Source organism: Salvelinus fontinalis, chromosome 9 (genome assembly GCF_029448725.1).
Source record: "Salvelinus fontinalis isolate EN_2023a chromosome 9, ASM2944872v1, whole genome shotgun sequence".
NCBI lineage: Eukaryota > Metazoa > Chordata > Actinopteri > Salmoniformes > Salmonidae > Salvelinus > Salvelinus fontinalis.
The window spans coordinates 48,953,832-48,961,306 of record NC_074673.1 but is presented as its reverse complement, the minus strand read 5'-3'; the positions used below and the strand labels follow the sequence as shown (position 1 = coordinate 48,961,306).

The following is a 7,475-nucleotide window of genomic DNA, read 5'->3' as shown; positions in this document are numbered from 1 at the left end:
CAGGTCAGTGATCATTGCAAAAAAAGCAAGTTACACAATTACATAATTAGTGGGTCATATGGTTGTGGAAGGCTTCGAGTCATCAGATTATTCCTGACTGTTTGGACTGCAGTGTATTGACCTTTCATTTTGCGACAAAGCTTAAATTAGAGAAAACTATGAGATATACATGGAGTGTGCAAAACGTTAGGAACATGCTCTTTCCATGACAGACTGACCAGGTGAAAGCTATGATCCCTTATTGATGTCACTTGTTAAATCCACTTCAAATCAGTGTAGATGAAGGGGAGGAGACAGGTTAAAGAAGGATTTTTAAGCCTGAGGCAATTGAGACATGGATTGTGTGTGTGTGCCATTCAGAGAATGAATGAGCAAGACATTAGATTTAAGTGCCTTTGAATGGGTACGGTATTAGGTGCCGGGTGCACCGGTTTGAGTGCGTCAAGAACTGCAACGCTGCTGTGTTTTTCACACTTAACAGTTTTCCTTGTGCACCAAGAATGTTCAAACACCAGAAGCACATCCAGCCAACTTTCCACAACTGTCGGAAGCATTGAAGTCAACATGGGCCAGCATCCTTGTGGAATGCTTTCGACACTTTGTAGAATCCATGCCACGACAAATTGAGCCTGTTCTGAGGGCAAAAGAGGGTGCGAAACTCAATATTAGGAAGGTGTTCCTAATGTACGCTCAGTGTATATTGTGAATCGTCCATAGGCTTGAAAAATCGAGATCCGATTTTTACGCCATATCGCCCACACACAAGCATGGTCACACACAATTTGATTAATTATTTTCCTGTATGACTAGAATTATCTGTTGTAATGATGTTCCTACCTTTTACCTGTTCAACTGCCAGCATCAAATGTCTGCAATGTTTTGGTTCCAGTTTGACGCCAGACTTCGCCGAGGACACACTGATAAGGTTGCTGTGACACTGACTTTGGGGCAGTTGAGGTTGTGACTTCTTACAAGCCTCTCGGGTTGGTGTTTACAGAACATTATGTGTTGTGTGATTAATAGTGGTTTGTTGCCATATGGCCAAAACAAAAGTTTCAAAAAATGGAATTGCGATTCTCACAATTCTATATGTATTGCAATTCGATTCTGTGATTGTATTGCGATTCGATGTTCCAAACATATTGCTCACCGTACGTTTGCTGCAGTGACAAGAGAGCCATGAGAAAACGAGTTCTGATCAGTCATGGAAATACAAGAGCCGAAAAACTATTTGACTCCCTATTTAAAAGAAGATGGAGAACAAGCTATAAAGGAAAAATACTGGAGTTTGTGCAGGTACAGCAAACTAGTGCAAAAATAATATTGCAATATTGTCAAAACCATACGATGCATCATCAAAAATAATATCCCGATATGTAACTTTCGATTTTTTCTCCATTACTAATGTTAATATAAAAGGTTTACTGATTCCCTAATAGACAAGAAAAGGACTTCAACTCATTAAACTTCTGTCTTTAAATCAGTCGTCATATTCTGGAATTTCAATTGAAAAACAGGATTTCCTTGTACAACGATGACAACCAAGTGTTTCGCTATTACATGTCAGTGATTTTTCTTTCATAAAAATGGGGCTTAGGTGGTGGGCGTGGCGAGGGCCTGGCCATGGGCGTGGCCAACGGTGCAGTCGATGACCAAACATTTGAGGCTCTCCCATTGTATTTTAGATTCTCCCTGACTTTAGCTTTTATTTAGGCGATTGTTTGTTCTCAAAGAATCTTATTTAAAAATATATAGGTCCATTATCTTTTCTAAATACAGTGCCTTATTGGTAGCTGAGTATTTAAAAAAATATATATATATTTTTTAAAGCTGATATTGACTATCCCTTTGAGTATGGTGAAGTTATTAATTAAACTTTGGATGGTGCATCAATACACCCAGACACTACAAAGATGCAGGCATCCTTCCTAACTCAGTTGCCGGAGAGGAAGGAAACCGCTCAAGGATTTCACCTTGAGGCCAATGGTGACTTTAAAACAGTTACAATGTTTTATGGCTGTGATAGGAGAAAACTGAGGATGGATCAACAACATTGTAGTTACTCCACAATACTAACCTAATTGACAGAGTGAAAAGACGGAAGCCTGCATAGAATAAAAATATTCCAAAACATGCATCCTGTTTGCAATAAGGCACTAAAGTAAAACTACAAAAAAATGTGGCAAAGAAATACACGTTTTGTCCTGAATACAAAGCATTATGTTTGGGGCAAATGCAACACATCACTGTGTACCACTCTTCTTATTTTCAAGCATGGGGATGGCTGTATCATGTTATGGGCATGCTTGTCATCGGCAAGGACTAGGGAGTTTGTTTTAGGATAAAGAGAAATGGAATAGAGCTAAGCACAGGCAAAATCCTAGAGGAAAACCTGGTTCATTCTGCTTTCCAACAGACACTGGGAGACAAATTAAATTGGTATGCAGTTTGAAAGTTCCTCATTGCCAAAATCTTGCACTATCCCACAATAGCAGAGCAGCCAGGGCCATGTTATTTAAGGCACGCAAAGAAAAACGTAAATGAGCCTTTCAAGATCGTTGGTCCATGTTGAAGAGCTGCTCCTCAGCCCCCTCTGTAAAACACACACACAAGTGTAGACAGTCCCTGTAAGGCCTGTGATATCCCCTAGAGAAAATGTGTGTGAACACTGATACGTCTCTGACTGACGGCTTACACACCAGAGCCCCTCTAATGAAACACACGGTCTGTGTGCTGTTCACATGCACTCACTCTCATACATATGGCCCTTTAGCTGCTCCCTGGCCTCTTCTCCATGGCCTTTCGGTTACTGGCCCAACGCTCTGACCACTAGGCTACCCGCCGTGAGATTGAGAGGTGAGATTGAGAGGGTAGTTAATGGTGGACAGGGCTGGCGATAAGAGGCTGGAGGTGAAAGGAGAGAATGTGTCTCTGGGTGATTAATGACGGGGGTCCGGTGAGCTATCGGCTCATTAAACGGGGCTAAGTGGTCTGGCCCTCTGGACTCCACTGGGCTCCTAGGAAGACAGATGAAGACGATAACACAAGGAATGGAGAGATGGAGACGCCGCATTCCCCATTCTCATCTTTACTCGCTTTTTATGTGTGTGTGTGTGTCTGACTGTATGTGAGTGTGTCTGTGTGAGTCTCTCTCTCTCTCCAAATGGGCCTGAGACATGGTTCCTAGCAGTTAACCTCTGGTGGCTGTGCTAGCTGAACTGTCTGAGAATAATTACAAGCTCTCGCCATGCAGTGTGTGTGTAATGGGAATTTCCCAGGGGAACCAAAAGGAGAGCAGTCGTTGATAAAAATCAATCCGGTTTATTACGAGTTCAACAGGGAGATACAGTGCCTTCGGAAAGTATTCATACCCCCTTGACTTATTCCACATTTTGTTGTTTTACAGCCCGATTTCAAAATATATCCCATAATGACAAAGTTGAAACATGTTTTTAGAAATGTTGGTAAAAGTATTGAAAATGAAAAACAAATAAACCATTTACATAAGCATTCACACCCCTGTATTCACGTGTTAGAATCACCTTTGGCAGCGATTAAGTCTGTCTGGGTGAATCTAAGAGCATTGCACACTTGGATTGCACATTATTATTTGTTTAAATTCTTCAAGCTCTGTTAAGTTGGTTGTTGATTATAGCTTGACAGCCATTGTCCAGTTTTGCCATAGATTTTCAAGACAATTTTAAGTCAAAACTGTAACTAGGCCACCCAGGAACATTAAATGTTGTCTTGGTAAGCAACTCCAGTGTATAGTTGGCCTTGTGTTTTAGCTTATTGTCCTGCTGAAAGGTGAATTTGTCTCCCAGTGTCTGTTGGAATGCAAACTGAACCAGGTTTTTCCTGTAGGATTCTGCGTGTGCTTAGCTCTATTCTGTTTTTCTTTATCCTAAAAAAAAACTCCCTAGTCCTTGCCGATGACAAGCATGCCCATAACATGATGCAGCCACCACCATGCTTGACAATATGAAGAGGGGTACTCAGTGATGTGTAGTCTATTTCAGAAGAACAGAATAGCATACTCTTACTTGAATAGCATACTCTTACTAGCATTCTTTTAATCTTAGTTGTTCTACAAACGTTAGGCTATATGTTTTGATTTTAATACATTGTAAGGCTGCATGATGTTAGGTCCTGATCTGGCTATGCCAAATGGCTGTGGGAATCACTAGTTCATTTAGCAGACAAGATTTTATAGTATGAAGAATGCAATTGAACATGTCTGAGTAAAATATAAATTATTTGAGGGAGTGCGCACGTGGCTATTCTGTGTTGAGTCGTTAACAAAGCAATAGGTATTCCTATATGCTTAATTTAGAGTTATTCATGTAATACATTGTAAGGCTGCATGATGCGACTAATGATTTGAAAAAAGTTGCTTGACAGGCATGAGCTCTGCTTAGTTTTTTGCGCAGGCTGTTCACACTACATCAGTCTCTCATTCACAATTTGACAAGCACTTGATAATGCCTAGAACTTCACAGCGGCATCCCCTTTGTGTGGCCGTAATGCACCCTAAAAAAATGTATTCCTTCTGCGTTCACTGGCCGTTGTGCCTTTCTCCCAGAGTGCTGCGCCGTCACCTGACCGGGTCTTTCTCACAGGCTACAAGTGAAGACAGATACACCGGGGACGCAACTGCCCACGTCCTTATCCAATTCAGAGGTGCATATTGAAGATACTGGAAGAACTGTCCACATTTACTTTTCGGCAGCCAACAAGATGAGTAGCCTAATGAACAGCAAAGCACTAGCCTATGTCAATCTACTATCCCCCATAGTACAAAAGTCGACCTATTCTATGCGAGAAATTAAATATTCAAAACATAGTCTGGGACAGTTGCGGGATGTGATAAAACAAATTTATACAACAACTAGCGTCCCCATTTTTTTTTCATGCAATGTGGCTGACGCAACAAATCAGAACGTTTAGCTTCAAATGTTGCTAAACTATTAGGCTATTTCTTCACATTATAAGAGCGGCAATGCACATACGGCAGTAGGATATAAGCGTGAATGTTCCATTAGCGGGAAAACACCATTATCAAGTGTCCACAAATGCAATTATGCATGTAATGCTTTTATTACAAAAGGTTCATTTTTATGGTGAAATGTATCTTCCCCAAACTTGACTCACACGCTGCTTAGGCTCTACACCCATTGTAAAGCAGATTAATGTGCTTAATTTTAAGAAGATATTTGGTCACTTTAGTTGTGATACAAACCTTATTAAAACGTATAAACCTATGGGCTGGGCTACATCAGGTGTGCGACTATGACTCACAAGGGATAATATATAATTCACAAGTGATAGGCTAATTTTGTCACCCATCAGACTATTCTTGATTTAATCTTGTCTTTACATATACTACATAATGTGTGAATTTTGTTTTGATTTAGAATGGAACATTATCATGCACCGGTCTCAAAACAGGGGCAGCGGGGAAAAAATACATGTCATCTATGCACTTAAATAAATATAAGCAATATGCTTAATATTAGGAAAGTTGAGAAATAAATATAGTAGGCCTCACCTATAGAAAGCTGATGGGACCCTCTTTTTAATAGAGGCCATCACTCTGTTTTCTCACACAATTAAATAGCCTATAAAAATGTTGCGCAACATGAGCTCATGGGATCTCATGAAGGGTTTGATTCGATTTTCGATTACGTTTGCAATGATGTCAGAGTGATTAGAAGGACAATAAAAAGTGCAGAGTACCAGGCAGTTAGCAAGTTTGGTAGTCTACTAATGACCATCAGCATCAGTGCTTGGAGAAGCCTAATTACCGTGACTAAGCGGTCACGTGGAATTTGACTGCCTTCATGACTCGTGACCGCCGGTGTGGCGGTAATACATTCACCAGCAACAACCCTACCCCTCACCATCTCCTCCTCCACCACCACTCTTATGTTCTCTGGTCTCATATGGAGTCATGTGACAGTGGGGTCTGTGTCTGGGGCATAGACTGACGTGGGAATCAGACACGCATTATGTTGACATCTCAGGAATGCCATGGTCCCTTCTCCAGAACAACATCACAGTCAGTGAGTGTGTGTGTGTGTGGGCGCATGGACATATTGCACCCACTTGTCTAATCAAGTTACAGGACTAAAAACGAGAGGAACAAAGGCCGACACACACACTTCCCGTCAAGTTCAAAACAGGCAGCCAGGATGGGCCGGTCACACACACCCATGACGACGTCACTATTCGTTTCCTGTCCACCGCACCTATACGGGAAGTCCACCCTCCAATCCTCTAAACTATTTATATCACTCTGCTTTGTCTTTCTTGTCCCGGACTTTTATCAACCATTTTACCATCTCCACCACCGACTTACAACTGTCTGTCTCGTCTCCTTTCCTTCGGTCTTGTCTTCTCCCCAGTACTCTCTCAGCATGCGGTGGACACAGGCCCTGTAATCCTATTTAGAGAGGGAGAGTCCACAGGGTGGGGCTGGACACACCAGAGAAACCAGTGCTTTAGAAGAGTCTGCCGGTCTGATGCAACACACCATGCTTTAATCCAATTACAGTGGAAACCAGCCTAAACCCACAGGCCTACACCACCAAGGACAAACCCTGGGTTTTTCACTGACGCCATGACTCTCTCCCTTCTGTCATGTCTCTCCCCGTCATGTCTCTCTCTCCCTCCCCTGTCATGTCATGTGTCTCTCTCCCCCTCCTGTCATGTCGCGCTCTCCCTCCCTCTCCCGTCATGTCATGTGTCTCTCTCCCTCTCCCGTCATGTCATGCGTCTCTCTCCCTCTCCCGTCATGTCATGCGTCTCTCTCCCTCTCCCGTCATGTCATGCGTCTCTCTCCCTCTCCCGTCATGTCATGCGTCTCTCTCCCTCTCCCGTCATGTCATGCGTCTCTCTCCCTCTCCCGTCATGTCATGCGTCTCTCTCCCTCTCCCGTCATGTAATGCGTCTCTCTCCCTCTCCCGTCATGTCATGCGTCTCTCTCCCTCTCCCGTCATGTCATGCGTCTCTCTCCCTCTCCCGTCATGTCATGTCATGTCGCTCTCTCTCCCTCTCCCGTCATGTCATGCGTCTCCCTCCCTCTCCCGTCATGTCATGCGTCTCCCTCCCTCTCCCGTCATGTCATGCGTTTCCCTCCCTCTCCCGTCATGTCATGTCATGTCGCTCTCTCTCCCTCTCCCGTCATGTCATGCGTCTCCCTCCCTCTCCCGTCATGTCATGCGTCTCCCTCCCTCTCCCGTCATGTCATGCGTCTCCCTCCCTCTCCCGTCATGTCATGTCATGTCGCTCTCTCCCCCTCTCCCGTCATGTCGCTCTCTCCCCCTCTCCCGTCATGTCGCTCTCTCCCCCTCTCCCGTCATGTCGCTCTCTCCCCCTCTCCCGTCATGTCGCTCTCTCCCCCTCTCCCGTCATGTCGCTCTCTCCCCCTCTCCCGTCATGTCGCTCTGACCCCCTCCCGTCACGTCATGTGTCTC

At 43.8% G+C, this 7,475-nt stretch overlaps 1 protein-coding gene across 1 annotated transcript in view; it reads right to left on the bottom strand.

Moving 5' to 3' along the window:
• LOC129862744 (MOB kinase activator 2-like) overlaps positions 1-7,475 on the bottom strand; it is an 88,808-nt gene that overhangs the window by 60,312 nt on the left and 21,021 nt on the right. The window lies entirely within an intron of this gene.